Consider the following 15,439-nt stretch of genomic DNA (forward strand, 5'->3'; position numbering starts at 1 on the left):
CCGGCAGCTCCCCGACAGTGTCTCACCATCCTCCCTAGCAGCTGCTTTGATTTGAAATGTGCAATAACACGCCTGCCTTCTTTGTAGTTGTATCACCCACGTGTATTCCTAAGGAACAGCTTATTTAACGCCTTTCAACCTTTTGTGAGTGCAGCTCCGACTGGGTGTTCTTCTGGCTCCCTGCTTACTATTTTGTGAGGTTTGCCCATGTTGGAGAGAGTAGCTGTAAATTCCATTCATTTCTGCCAGTGACAGACTGATCATCTGCTCTCGATTGGCATTTGCTATGTTTCCCCAGTTTCCTGCCCTTATGACAGTGCTACTGTGCATATTCGAGTGCGTGTTTCGTGGCGTACCTGTGCAGGGATGTCTCCAGGCTGTGTGTGCACAGGGAAAAGTCCCGGGTCATAGAACATGCATCCGTTCAGCTCTGCAAGAGAGAAGCAAACTGCTTTCTGCCAGGGGCTGCTGTCCCTTTGCAGTTCCTACACCTTTTAATCTCCTTTTCTCTTGGTTCCTTGTACCAGCTGGGGCTTCTGATAAAATGACAGAAAAAGAACCAATTATCGTTGTCTCCTGACCTCAAAGGCAAAGACCCCAGCATTCTGCAGTTAGGTGACATGGATACCCAAGGGTCCGGTTGTTGTAAGGAGTTTTGTTTCTTGTCAGATGAAGAAAGTTCCTCACTTGTTCTGAGCTTTTTAAAAAGGTTTTTGTGGTTGGTGTTGGTGTTTGTTTCATCAAGTGGTTTTTATTTGTCTTTGAAACCCTAACATGATTTCTCTACTTTGCTCTTCTAGGGGAGTGAGTGATGCTTAACTCTCACACGCTAGGCGGGAGTTCCCTAGGTGGTGTCTGCTTTACCATGATCACGTAGCATCCTTTTGTGTAACTGGATTTGGCTTATCTGTATTATATTTCTAGATTTGAATTGGTCTACGAGTATATATTACTTTAGTCTTTGTTTTTTGTTTTGTTTTGTTTTTGTTTTATTTATTTATTTATTTATTTTTGTTTTTTGTTTGTTTTTGAGACAGGGTTTCTCTATGTTATCTTGGCTGTCCTAGACTTGCTTTGTAGACCAGGCTGGCCTCGAACTCACAGCAATTCTCCTGCCTCTGCCTCCCGACTGCTGGGATTAAAGGTGAGTGCCACCATACCCGGCTAAGTCTTTGTTAAGGAGAGGAATATTCCTATAATTTCTCTCCTATCTTACTGGTTTTGGGATGAGGCTTGTGCCACACTGAGAAAATGGATTTGGATGATTTCTCGTTGTCTTAGAGTTTCCTTGAAGGAGTTTGGGCTGGGTTAATAGGTTTCTTCCTTGGGCACGTCCCTGAACAGACTTTTCTAGTCAAGGGGGCTAGAGAGATGGCTCGGCGGTTAATAGAGACTGGAGAGGACCAGACCTTGGTTCCCAATGCCCACACTGTCTCACGACTGCCTGCAACTCCAGTTCTAGGTGATTGACACACCTTTCTGGCCTCTGCACGATGCCACCTGCACATGTCGCACACATACTTACACAGGCTCTTGTGCATACACGTAAGGTTAAAATAAGTAAATCTTTACAAAGAAATCAATTTGTTAGTGAAGGGATTAGGATTTAGAGTTCGCTTCACAGAAAAGTTACAAATATGCATTCACTGTTTTTAGTAGATGTGGGACCCTTAATTTCTCCCTGTTTTGGTAAGTTGGTTTTTTTCTTTCCTGGGCATTTGCCCATCAAGTTGTAATTATCAATTTTATTTTCATAGTGTTATAGTAATATTTTATTATTTTTCGGTACATATAGGCTTTAGTGTCCTTTTTATCTATTCTGCATTTTTATTTCATCAGTTTTTTTTACAAAGCATTTACCCATTTTTCCTTAAGTTGTCCAAAGAACCAACTTTTAAAAATTAAATTGTCAAGAATTGATTTCATTATACTTTATTCTTAGAACAAAATTTGTTTTTTGTCAAAGAACCTATTCTTGCGCTGGCATGATGAGCCGGTTAGTGAAGGCACAGGCACCTGAGTCTGACCCCTGCAAGCTGCGCCCTGCCCTCCACTTTTGTCCGTGACGTGCACACATACACATACTCACACACCAGACACACATAGTAATAGGTGACAAAAATAGGCAAAAATAAAAATAAAAAAGAGGACTTGCTCTTGATTTTGTCCATTCTGTTTATTATATGTTTGCTTTCTAGTTTAGTAATTTCTTGGTGTTAATAATTCCTTCTAGCTCTTTGAGGTTTTTGCTTTTTGTTTGTTTACTTTTTTGCTGTTTGTTTGTTTGTTTGTTTGTTTTGAGACATGGTCTCACTGTTGAGACCAGGTTGGCCTCGAATTCACAGATATCTGTATGCCTCTGCCGCCTGAGTGCTAGGATTAAAGATGTATACCACCATGCTTGGCTTCTTTGAGTTTAATTTACTATTTTCTTTTAAAACTTCTTGCTATGAGTTCTTGGATCTTTGATTCTTTCAGCTTTTCTTCTTTCTGGTATAGACATATAGAGCTCTTAGCATGGCTCTGGCATGTAATATTTTTATTATCTTGATTTAAGAATATCTTAGTCAGGCATGATGGTGCATACCTTTAATCCCAGCACTCAGGAGGCAGAGACAATCGGATCGCTGTGAGTTCGAGGCCAGCCTGATCTACAATGCGAGTCTAGGCCAGCCAAGATAACATAGAGAAACCCTGTCTCGAATAACCAAAACCAACCAAACAAAAAACACCTTATCATTTCCACCAGGAAAATTATTTACAACATATTCCTCCTAAAACATGAAGGGAGTTAGTTCTCTTCTTGTTTTTACTGTTGACTGTTGTCAGAGAGCATGCCCTATGGTTTCATTTTTTAATATGAATTTAATTTTGACATGATAATTTTGGGTAAATTTTCCATGTGTACTTTTAAAACAATGTATTTTGGAAATTGGGTCATTCAAAGTTTTCTTTTTTAATGTTTTTATTTTGTTCTTTTTGTGTACGGGTGTTTTGCCTGCTTATATATGTGTACGGGTGTTTTGCCTGCTTATATATGTGTACTAAATACATGTAATGCCCAGGGAGCATATTAAAGGGCATCTGATGGCCTGGACCTGGCACTCCCGGTGCTTGTGACCCTTGTGACCTGCCAGGTGGATGCTGGGAATTGTACCCTGGTCATCTGGAAGAGCAGCCGCCTCTCCAGTCCCATGATTCCAAGTTTTATATATGTATTGCATATGTCTATAAGAATTTTTGTCATATAATTAATATTTTGTATATTATCCCTATAATTTTAGAAAGATGTTATCATATTTCTCACCATTTAGAGAATACAAACACACAAAAAATCTTTTTTTTTTGGTTTTTCGAGACAGGGTTTCTCTGTGTAGCCTTGGCTATCCTAGACTCACTTTGTAGACCAGGCTGGCCTCAAACAAACAGCGATTCTCCTGCCTCTGCCTCCTGAGTGCTGGGATTAAAAGTGTGCACCACTACCACTTGGCAGAAAGATGTTTTATATTACATATTATTTCTATGATTGTAGAAAGATGTATCTTTTGATCCTTATGGTATGTTAACCCAGTAGGGTTTTTTCTGATTTTTATTTATTTTATTCTAAGGATGTGTTTTGCCTGCAAGTATGTCTATTCACCATGCATGTACATCAATGGTTCTTTCCCGCCCCCCCCCCCCAGAGACAGGGTTTCTCTGTGTAGCCTTGCCTGTCCTGGAACTCTCTTTGTAGACCAGGCTGGCCTCGAACTCACAGAGATCTGCCTGCTTCTGCCTCCCAAGTGCAGGGGTTGAAGGCATGTGCCACCACCACCTGGCCAATGGTTCTTTTTTAAAAATCAATTTAAGAGTTGGTTTTCCCTTCTACCATCTGACTCGTGGGAACTGAACTCAAGTCATCAAGCTTGGTGCAAAACTCTCTATGTGCAGAACTACCTCCTCGTCCTGACTCACTGTTTCCTAAAGCCTCTGTGTGCCATGGTTCATTACGTAGTCTCAGAAGATCTATGAACCCAGATGTGGTGTACACTTGTAATCCCAGCACTCAGGATGTTGAGGCAGGGGGATTGGGAGTTCCAGGTCAGCCTGGGCTACATAGTGAAGCCCTTGCATCATCAAGAACAGAAACAAAAAATAAAACGCACAGAAATACCTTCATAGCTTATGTGAAAACGCTGTGGCAACTGGGTCCACCTGAATCCTGGGTGAGGAGCTTCTGTTGGTTTTGGAGGCTGCAGGAATCTGCAATCGTGGATGACTTGCTTGCGCTTTGACCTGGGTTTTCCTGGAAACCTACCCTAAAGTTGAGGGATTTGTAGAACAGATCTGTGGTGGAATTAGACATTTTTGAAGGACAGCCTTGAAGGCACAAGTTTGTAATCCCAGCTACTTGGGAAGTGAAAGGAAGAAATGTGCAGATTCAAAGCCTGCTTGGGCTACAAGGCCGGTAGTGGCAGGGCCAACATGGAACTATGCTTCGTGGTGTTCTGGGAAAGGCCATTCAGCTTGCTGGCTATACCACTCAGGATATGGCTGTATAGGTCATCGTGCTTTTAATACGTTGGTGGCATTGTAATGTATTCTGGACAGTCATTGGAACCCACAATTCAAAATCCAGATGTTGTCTTGGCAGAAAATCTTAGCCAGCATTTTTTATGGCATCCAAAGAGGTGACATTGTAAATTGCAAAAAGCCCAAAGTGATCCAAAATCAAACATTTGTAAAAGAGTAATTGCTTTGGAAGGGGACAAAATTCTCCCCACTAGCCCATCTGATGTCTTTCAGAAGGGTAGTCATGTTTGGTTAGAAGGTGATAACTTAAAGAATTCTATAGATTCCAGGTACTGGGGACCTATACACAATCTGGAAATCTAGACTAATAAGAGGACAGATTTGGCCTTTCAGTGACCTTGGATTTCTATATGACAGCCCAAATGGCCACAGATTTTCTGATTAGCAAGCATTTACTTTTTGACTTGATTATTGTCTTCTATTCAAATGAATTTATTACTGCACTTGAAACCATGAACTTTTAATAAACTATTTACTATTAAAAAAAAAAAAGAAAAAGAAAAAGAAAAAAAAGAAAGGAAGGAAGGAAGAATAAAAAGGAAAATGCTGTGCCATTTTATGTCCTGGATTTCAGCATTTGCAGATCTGGGGATCTGGGGTAAAGGCCTGACGTGCCTCCCTCACTGATAACAAGGAACAGTTACATTGATGTGATAAATGTGTGCAATCATTCCTATGAGACAGTGTACCATTAGCAAAAGGTCACCTGGTTTCCACACGGGATGTGTGGCCCCGAGCCTGTCTTCCCCTTGCTGTGCCGTTACTCCTCTGTTCTTCAGATGTGCCTGCTGAGAAGATGAAACTCCCTCCGACTGTTCTGTGGTCAGTTCAGGAGATGTGCTTAGGCGTTAGTTCTTCTCTGTGTTCATGCTGTAGTAAAGGATCTGACTGGGCTCATCTGTTAGAAATAACTAAGGATGCTCGGCATGGTGGTGCACACTTTTAATCCCAGCACTCGAGAGGCAGAGGCAGGTGGATCTCTGTGAGTTCGAAGCCAGCCTGGTCTACAAAGCGAGTACAAGAGAAACCTTGCTAAAAAAAAAAAATAAATAAAAATTAAATTAAAAAAAAATAAATAAATAAAAAAGAAAGACAGAAAAAATTATGGAAAGCTCTTGTTAAGCACTTTGCAAGTGCCAGCCACTAATGCCGATGACTAGACTTGTTGGTCAGCCAGCCCTTGGGATCCCCCTGTCTTCGTTTTCTAGTACTGGGCTTAAACCGTGGCCCTGACTTCTTATGTAGTCACTGAGGGTCCAAATTTAGATTCTTTTTGTTTCTGTTTTGTTTTGTTTTGTCTTTTTTTTCAAGATAGGGTTTCTCTGTGTAGCCTTGGCTATCCTAGACTCACTTTGTAGACCAGGCTGGCCTTGAACTCCTAACTCCAGGTTCTTATGCTTGCTCAGAGAGTGCTTTCCCCACTGGGAAATCCTCCCAGCCCACGGGTTAGACATCCCACAATAGCCCTTGGTAGCAATTTGGTTGTTTTGTCTGTTTTCTGTGTTACTCACTGTGGTTCATGCTAGGAACTGCTCTATCGTCCCCAGCCCTAGTTATTGGTTGAATGCGTGACTTTACCCCCCCCCCCACACACACACACAATGTCCTGACACACAGGTATTATTCCCATCTGGCTGGGGAAGCAGCTGAGGCTCCAGGTGGTTAAATGATCAAGTAAGTGAGACAGATGATTCTGTGGATACCGGATACGATGTCCAATACATGACAGATGAAAATACACTCAACAGGTGCCAGACATGATCCACTGGGGCAAGGAAGGAAAATAATGGAATTGCTCTATTATTTATATAATCGTATGTGTGGTCATCATTATTTTTAGTTAATATTTTATTCGTTGAAAATTTCATATAATGTATTTTGATCATACCCCCCACTCTCTCCCCTAACTCCTCCCAGATCCACCCCCACCTCTTCATACCCTTCCGATTTTGTGTCTGCTTTTTTCTTTTTAATGATCTACTAGGTCTAGTTTGTGATGCTCATATATTCATGTGGGGTCTCCCACTGTAGCATGGCTGACCTAGTAAGAGCCACACTCTTAAAGAAAACTGATTTTTCTTCCCTCAGAAGCCATCAGCTGTCCATACCTTCTCACTCAGAGGTGGGGTCTCCTGAGTCCTCTCCTCCCCCCCCCCCAGGGAAGGAAGGCTGGCTGACCTGATTTTGTGCAGGTCTTGTGCCATCAACCATAGTTGCTGTGAGTTCATGAGTGAGGAGGGCCTGTCATGAAGCTGCTAGTCCACTCTAGTCCTTTCCAACCTATGGCTCTTTGAACGTTCCTCCCCCACCCTTCTTCTGCATGGTCCATGGGCCTTGGTGTATTTTATATTTCATGATGGCTTGCAGTATACTGAATATTGCTGAGTGGTACACAAATATGCACCGTAAATAAACACATTTGTTCAGGTTCAAAATGTAGATTGGTGAATTGACTCAAACAAGTTTGGAGTCCACTGTGCTAAATCACTACTTTCTCTTCAGAGAGAATATAACTGATTGGCTGATAGATTTAATTATTTATTTTTTTGTTTCCTAGCACTGGAGCTAGAACCAAGAGCCTATGCATGCTAGGCAAGAATTCTGCCACTGAACAACAGCCCATTCTTAAAGTCTTCTTTTTTAAAAATCAAGGTTTATTTGTTTTTATGCCATGTGTAGAAGTTTTGTCTGCACGTATGTATGTGCACCATATTCATGCAATGCCCCTGGAATCCTGATGAGGGCATCAGATCCCCTGGGACTGGAGTTACGGACAGTTGTGAATTACCATGTGTGTGCTGGGAATTGAACCCTGGTACTCTAAAAGAGCACCAAGTGGATACTTAACCACTAAGCCATCTTCTTAGCCCACCCCAACCCCCAAAGGCTTCTTAATTATCATCAGAGCTAAAGAAACAGTCTTGTTGCTGGGCGGTGGTGGTACACACCTTTAATCCCAGCACTCAGGAGGCAGAAGCTGGTGGATCTCAGTAAGTTTGATGGCAGCCTGGTACAGAGTGAGTTCCAGGACAGCCAGAACTACATGAAGAAACCCTGCCTCAAAACAAACAAACAAACAAACAAACACAAAAAAACCAAAACAAACAAAAGACCCAAGCAAAGCAAAAAAGAAGAAAGAAAGAAAAGAAAGAAAAAAAGAAAAAAAAAGTAACAGTCTTGTCACGGTGATAGGATTGTGTTTTGTTTGCTTTATAAGCAATACTCTATGGTTTGGAGTTAGGGAATTTAGAAACTTCCCCTGTTGTTGTGGGTCTCACTCTCAATAAGTAAGCTGGAGAGGGTAAAACAGAATATATCCTTTTTGTCTCATGAAGTTAACTAGCAACTCTAATGGAGTTAATTCTGTTCCCCTACTGCCTGAGAAGAGCATTAGACGGTAAGGAATTGCCTATTCATTGAGGCATACGTCAATGAGCAGAGCGGAGTAATGAGAGGCTAGGGAACAGTCAGAGAGCAGAGCAGATTCACTTCTGTTTTATTGGGATTCTTAATAACTCAGCTGTCACTCTAGACATTTTCACATTTTTGTATAGAGAAAGAAAAGAAATGAAATCTAGGCTGCTATTGCAGCCTAGGTAACAACCGCAGATGTGCCTTGGCAGAGACAGCTCTCAAACTGGATGATAAAGGGTGTGTTGAAGTCCACAGCATGATAAAAGAGAAACAGCTGAAAAAATGTTCCAGATATAGGGGACAGAGTAGCCACAGAGGTAGAAGGTCAGTTCTCTAGACAGAGCAGATCATGTGTCATCACATGGCCTTGCAGGGATAATCTGTAAGAAACGAGACAAAACATGGACGGAAGGAAAAGAGAGAGAAAGAAACAGGAAGAGGGATGAAGACGTTAGAGAAACAGGGTAGGAGGAAGGCCAGCTCCCCCAGCTCTAAGAGTTCAAAACAGGGTCGACCAGATGGCTCAGCACATAAGAGTGCCTACCACCAAGAATGAGGATTTGAGTTAGCCTGAGGGACGCAGGTGGAGGAAGGAAAGAATAACTCTAGGAACTTGTCCTCCGATCTCTGCATGAGCCCCTTTCCGCCTTCTACATCACTAGTGCTGAGGGTACAGGTGTGTGCCGCGATAGCAGCTTCTTACATGGGTCTGGGAGTTGAACTGAGGTTTTCTTGACATATACAACAAGGGCTTGACTAACTGAGCCATCCCTCAGCTCCTGACTTTTTTTTTTTTTTTTTAATGTATACAGTGCTCTGCCTGCATATACACCTGCCCACCAGAAGAGGGCATTAGATCACATTATAAATGGTTAGGACCCACCATATGGTTGCTGGGATTGAACTCAGGACCTCTGGAAGAGTAGTCAGTGCTCTTAACCTCTGAGCCATCTCTCCAGCCCCAGCTCTGGACTTTTATCTTTTAAGTCAGTATTTCTAGAATAGGATCAATATGACTGTAAAATAGTTATGTAGTTTTGCAGTTTCGGTGGCAAAAAGTAGTGAAAAAATAACCTGCTTAAGCACTTTGTAAGTTTGCAATGGCCAACAAAAAAACTTACTAGGTTCTGCTGCTAACCAGGTCCAAGATGGCCAATCTATAACAGTGTATAGCTGGAATTCAGTTAGGACACAACCTAGCTTCGCTCTCCATTTGCATAACGCTGTTTATTCATGTAAAATTTGCTTTTTGTTACTACTATGTTGTGTTGTGGCTCTGATTAACAAAAATAGATTAATGACTAAAATGTGGTTCACTGGAGTGTAAAAGCAAATGATAAAAATAGTTCCAACCATTGCCGCAGAAGCTTAATGAGAGAACAGGACTTGCAGCTCGTCTGTGATGTGATGATTTCACCAGAGCAGCTGGCAGGGAACGTGTGAATGGGAAACGTGGCTGCAGAGATCTGGAAATTGGATTTCGCTGAGCAAGAGATTGTCTGCACTGTATCTTCCATTAGCAACTTTGTCAGGTAGCTGCATGACTCGGCCAGAGATTTCACATCATTTCCAAAATGGAATTACCTGTGTGACCAACCAGTGTTCAGTCAGCCTCATGAAAAATAAGCCAGAGTTGGAGCCCAGTGGTCCAGAGCTTCCCAGTGTGGTCAAAGCTGTGGAGTCATCCCTGGACTTGAGAGAAAAAGTGTTGTTTTCAAAGTTTACTAATCACTCAAATTTAAAGAACAATTTAATTATTTTATCTTTATTACATATTTATTTGTGTGTGTGTGTGTGTGTGTGTGTGTGTGTATGTGTGTGGAGGCTTATATATGCCACAATGCCCTTGCAGAGGTCAGAGGAGAACCTGTGGGAGTTCTCTCTCCATCTACCATGTGGGTCTTAGAGGGTAACTCAGGTCAGTCTTGGTGGAAAGTGTCTTTAGCTGCTGGACCATCTCACGGTCCCCATAATGTATTTTTAACTGAAAGGCAGGGCGTGGTGAGCACATGCCTTTAATTTCAGTACTCTGGAGGCAGAGACTGGCAGATCATTATGAGTTCCAGGCCAGCCAGGGCTGCATAGGAGACCCTGTTTCAAAAAAAAAAAAAAAATACTCTGGGTATTTTATACGGGGTTGGGATTCAGCTGGGGGTGGCCCAGTGGATAAAAGCATCTGCTGTAAAGCATGAGAGCAGAGTTCACATCTTCAGAGCCCCATTGAGGTGAATGTGATAACCATGCATCTACGTTTCAAGTCTCCTGTAGTGAGATGGGAGCAGAGACAAGAGAGGCCCCAGGAAGGCTGGCCAGCGAGCGTGCCTTACACAGAAGTGACCCCACCTCAAACAGACACCAGAGGTTGCCCTCTGACCTCCACATGTGCACCATGGCAAACACCCACCCTCACATATAAGTGCGCGTGCGCACACACACACACACACACACACACACCCTCCACACACATAAACCCCAGCAAAGTCAGTTGAAGCATACTCCTCTCAAAGGTTAGTGATACACAGAGCTAGGAGAGTCAGCAAGTCCACACAACTGTGATCCCAGCACTCAGGAGGGCAAGGCCGGAGGATTGGGGTTAGTAGGCTAGCCTGGGCTACGTAGAAGGACCCTGTCTTGAAAAACCAAAGTCAAAACAAACCAACAAAAAATACTGGGACAGAGTGTGCTGGAGAGATGGCTCAGAGGTTAAGAGCACTGGCTGCTCTCCCAAAGGTCCTGAGTTCAATGCCCAGCAGCCACATGGTGGCTCACAACCACCTATAATGAGATCTGGCCTGCAGGTGTACATGCAGGCAGAACACTGTATACATAATAAATAAACAAATCTTAAAAAAAAAATACTGGGAGAGAAAGCAAATCGTAGGGGTCGGGTTATTTTTGGCAGAGGCCAAACAGAATGGTCATCAAACCAGGAGCCAGCACTGTGTCCTCTATGAGAAGCCACTGGTAGTGACAAATCACATTTCATGTAGTACGTATGAGAAAGACCCAGAGTGGGGCCTGGTGGCACAGCTCTGAAATTCCAACATTTTGGAGGATCAAAGCAGGAAAAGTGCAACTTGAGGCCTGCCTGGCTGCAGAGTGAGCTCAAGGCAAGCCTGGCAACATAGTAAGATCCTATCTCAAGCCAGGCATGGTAGCACACATCTTTAATCCCAGCACTCAGGAGGCAGAGGCAGGTGGATCTCTGTGAGTTGCAGGCCAGCCTGGTCTACAAAGAGAGTTCCAGGACAGCCAGGACTAGACAGAGAAACCCTGTCTTGAGAAAGCAAAAACCCCAGCACCCATGTTATAAAAGCCAGGCATGGCTGCCTGTGTCTGTAACCCCAGCACTGGGAGGGAGGCGGAGTCAGGTTGATTCCCAGAGCGTGCCGCAAAGCCAGTGTGACCTAGCTGGCAATCTGACTCAGTGAGAGTCTGTTTCAAGGAAATAACACAGAGAACAGCAGAAGGCATCTGCCATCCTACTTCAGCCTCTGCATATAGACACATGGACATGCACACTCAACATGCGTGTGCTCTACATGTACAACACACATGATCCCTGGAGGTTGCATTTGAGGGCATCTCATTGGCCCTCTACAAGCTATCTGGTCAGCGGCTCAGAGAGAGAGGGAGGGTGGTAAACCGAAGGTCATGAAGGCAAGGATGCACTTGACCTCCTTTGACTACTCAAAACCAGACCGATCTGAGTGCTAAACTGCCTAGTGCTATGCTTGCAAGAGACGACTTCTGTTAAAAGTCCACAGCCTGGTTTTACGCAGGCATTGAAGACGGTGGAGATGGTTAACACTTCCCACCTCCACAGAGGGTGTGCCTTTTGCATGTATTCCGTGGGGAAAAAAAATGTGTGGTGTGACTCATGCCTTTTCACAGGAACGCACATTAGCTGTCCAGTGGGGGACAATACTCATGAGAATAATTGAAAGGAAAGAGGTGTTACGAGTTTTGTGTAGCATTAACAGTGCTAAAAAGAAAATCACAGGCCTGTCCCTTGTCATTGCCAGAGACAGGAAGAAATGTTATCTCTGATTTCAAGTGGTGTGTCAACATGCTGTGGTCAGCGGCTTGGAAAGACAAACTGGCATAATAGGACACTCAGTACTGAGAATAAGACACCGGGAAATTGAACTCAGTGCAGGAGGCTTGGGCAGCGGTCCAGACAATTTCCTCACACTCAGTTTCTTCATCCTTGAGCAACGAAAAGACTTGTTATTTGTCATACTAGAGGATGTGTTTAAGAATCGTACAAAATGCGGGGGAAATGTGAAGAAGTTCTTTCCGGGGATGAACACGCACTAGAAACTTATTTGCAGCTAGCTATCTGCCTAGTTAAAATATCTAACCTTTCAGCCTCGGAGTGGGGCATGTCCTGAGCTGCTAATGAAATGTAGTCTTCCGTGGAACCTCAGCACTATTTCCAGGTCGCTATGGAGCCAAACTGATGGGGCCACTGAACATTTGATTCCTCACTTAAAAGCAAATCGTTGTTAATACATTTAAATTTAACAGGAAAAAAATTAATGAGATCTACCATTAGCCCAGACATAGACACCGAAAGACAAAGATAGGTATAAACAGACACACACACACATACACACGTGTGTGTGTGGGCATGTGTGTAGAGGCCAGAGGTTAACATTAAGTGTCCTCTTTGTTCACTAACCAACGTACATACTAAGACAAGGTCTCTCTATCCCAAAGTTCACTGACCTGGCTAGTCTAGCTAGCCAGCTTGCTGTGGGAACCTCTGCCTGCCAGATGCTGAGAGGATGGGGAAGTTGCCACACCCACCTGGCATTACATTTGTGCTACAGATCCAAACCCCAGTCCTTATACATGCACAGCAAGCACTTTGCCCACTTAGCTACCTCCTCAGGCCTAAATATAATTTTTACAAATATTTAAATTTTTATTTTATTTTTATGTGCATGTGTGTGCACCACAGGTATACAGGTACCTGTGGAAGCCAGGTGAGGACATCAGTTACAGGCTGCCAGAAGTAGGATAGGAACTACAACTGAGAGAGCAGTAACCACTCTCAGCCCTGGATTTATCTCCACTATTCTATATATATAATTTTTAAAATGTGTTAATCTTTTTTTTTTTTTTTTTTTTTTTTTTGGTTTTTTTCGAGACAGGGTTTCTCTGTGTAGCCTTGGCCATCCTGGACTCACTTTGTAGACCAGGCTGGCCTCAAACTCACAGCGATCCGCCTGCCTCTGCCTCCCGAGTGCTGGGATTAAAGGGGTGCGCCACCACGCCCGGCTCTGTGTTATCATTTTTAATTATGTGTAGACATGTATCTGCATGCAGGTATGTGCACATGAGTGCAGGTGCCCGCAGAGGTTAGAGACAAATTCAAAGATTCTTTCCCCCTTGACATGAACTTAAGAGGTTTCAAGGACACTGCTACTGTGAAAATCTTGAAGCCATGGAAAATTGAAAAGAGATGATGCTGAGGTAAGGGACCTAAAAGATGAAACTTGAATCTCAGTAGTGTCACTTGAGTTCATTTTTTAAAAATAATTTATTCAGATTACATCTCAATTGTTATCTCCTCATTTGTATCTTCCCATTCCCCCCTCTCTCCCTCTTTCACCCTACTCCCCTTCCCTAGGTCTGTGACAGAGGGGTCCTCTTCTCCCACCATATGACCACAGCCTATCAGGTCTCATCCGGATAGCCTGCTTCCCCTTCCTCTGCGTGCCACTGGGCCTCCCCACCAAGGGGAAGTGGTCAAATAGGGGGTGCCAGAGTTCATGTCAGAGGCAGTCCCGGCCCTCTACACAACTGTGGAGAATGCGCTGTCTATTGGCTAGATCTGGATAGGGGGTCTAGGTTTACTGCATGTGTTGTCCTTGGTTGGTACAGTAGTTTGTGAAGGACCCCCTGGGTCCAGATCCTTGATGGTCTTCTTGTAGGGTTCATGGACCTCTGGGTCCTTCTGTTTCTCCATTCTCTCATAACTCTTTCACCAGGTGAGAGTTCTTTTCATGAAGAGATTTAACCCCTTTACAGTTATTAGTCCTGAAGGTGTCCTTTGACCTCCATTCATGTGCCATAGTGCTTACATTCGTGTACACACACACACACACACACACACACACTAATGCACACATAAATAGAGGGGAAAAAAGAGTCTTGCCAATCTTCAAGTTCAGAGACTTTCCCCAAGCAAATTATATATTCCTTTGTTCAAAAATTAGCCATGGAGTCGGGTGTGGTGGCGTACGCCTTGTACGTCTTTAATCCCAGCACTCGGGAGGCAGAGGCAGGCGGATCGCTGTGAGTTCAAGGCCAGCCTGGTCTACAAAGTGAGTCCAGGACAGCCAAGGCTACACAGAGAAACCCTGTGTCGAAAAAACAAAAACCAAAAAAGGAAAAAAACATGTTTAAATAAGTATATATAGATATTAGCATACTTTTTTTGTTACTTTGGTGAAATGTGGGGGGACTGTGAGGAGTAAACACCAAAATGCAGAAAGTGAAATCTTGAGACTGGCATAGAAGGAGTCTTTCAGACAACAGACATGGTTGTTCTTTTTTTTTTTTTTTTTTTAAGATTAATTTATTTATTATTTATACAGTGTTCTATCTGCATTTACACCTGCATGCCAGAAGAGAGCACCAGATCTCATTATAGATGGTTGTGAGCCACCATGTGGTTGCTGTGAATTGAACTCAGGACCTTTGGAAGAGCAGCCAATGCTCTTAACCTCTGAGCTGTCTCTCCAGCTCGGCATGGCTGTTCTTATTTGCCACTGAGCCTCAGGCTGCAGACAGATATGCTCACAGTCACTCTAACCCATGCTCACTTTATTAAAATCATGATTGAAAACCCCGGTCACTCCTAGGCTTCTCACACCATTCCTAGACTCCACTGTTGCACTAATAAATTCAACTTGTCTTGTCTAAAGCTAACAACTTTTTTAAAAAAAGGTTTATTTATTTATTATGTATACAAATCTCATTATAGATGGCTGTGAGCCAACATGTGGTTGCTGGGAATTGAACTCATGACCTTTGGAAGAGCAGTCAGTGCTCTTAACCTCTGAGCCATCTCTCCAGCCCTAAAGCTAACAACTTTGTATTTGTTCTTGTGTATAGTTGATTCTCCTAAATATTAACATCCTTTACAAACTTGGTTAATAAATATCTCCCTAGCATTAGCATTTTAACTTTGATTACAAATTTAAGACTCTTAAGTGTTTCAGATAGCTGACAAAGCCAACAATTCAACAGATAACTGCTAAACGCTTAAACACAATTTGCAAACCTAAGGAGTCTGTAATTACTAACCTGAAAGTTTTAAAACATTCTGTTTCACTCTAAATCAATTAAATTCTCCTAAACATTTTTAATTAAATCAGAAGTATGTATGCCTTTGTTTTCTTTATTATTTTGTGTTATAATTTATTCGGGTCACATCCCA

General features: G+C 42.9%; 1 protein-coding gene and 1 pseudogene across 3 annotated transcripts in view; both read left to right on the plus strand.

The window, feature by feature from the left end:
- Tnrc6a (trinucleotide repeat containing adaptor 6A) overlaps nucleotides 1-15,439 on the plus strand; it is a 162,979-nt gene that overhangs the window by 396 nt on the left and 147,144 nt on the right. The window lies entirely within an intron of this gene.
- On the plus strand, nucleotides 4,473-5,021 carry LOC127188866 (mitochondrial inner membrane protease subunit 1-like; annotated as a pseudogene).

The sequence above is a fragment of the Acomys russatus genome, chromosome 5 (assembly GCF_903995435.1).
Source record: "Acomys russatus chromosome 5, mAcoRus1.1, whole genome shotgun sequence".
Lineage (NCBI taxonomy): Eukaryota > Metazoa > Chordata > Mammalia > Rodentia > Muridae > Acomys > Acomys russatus.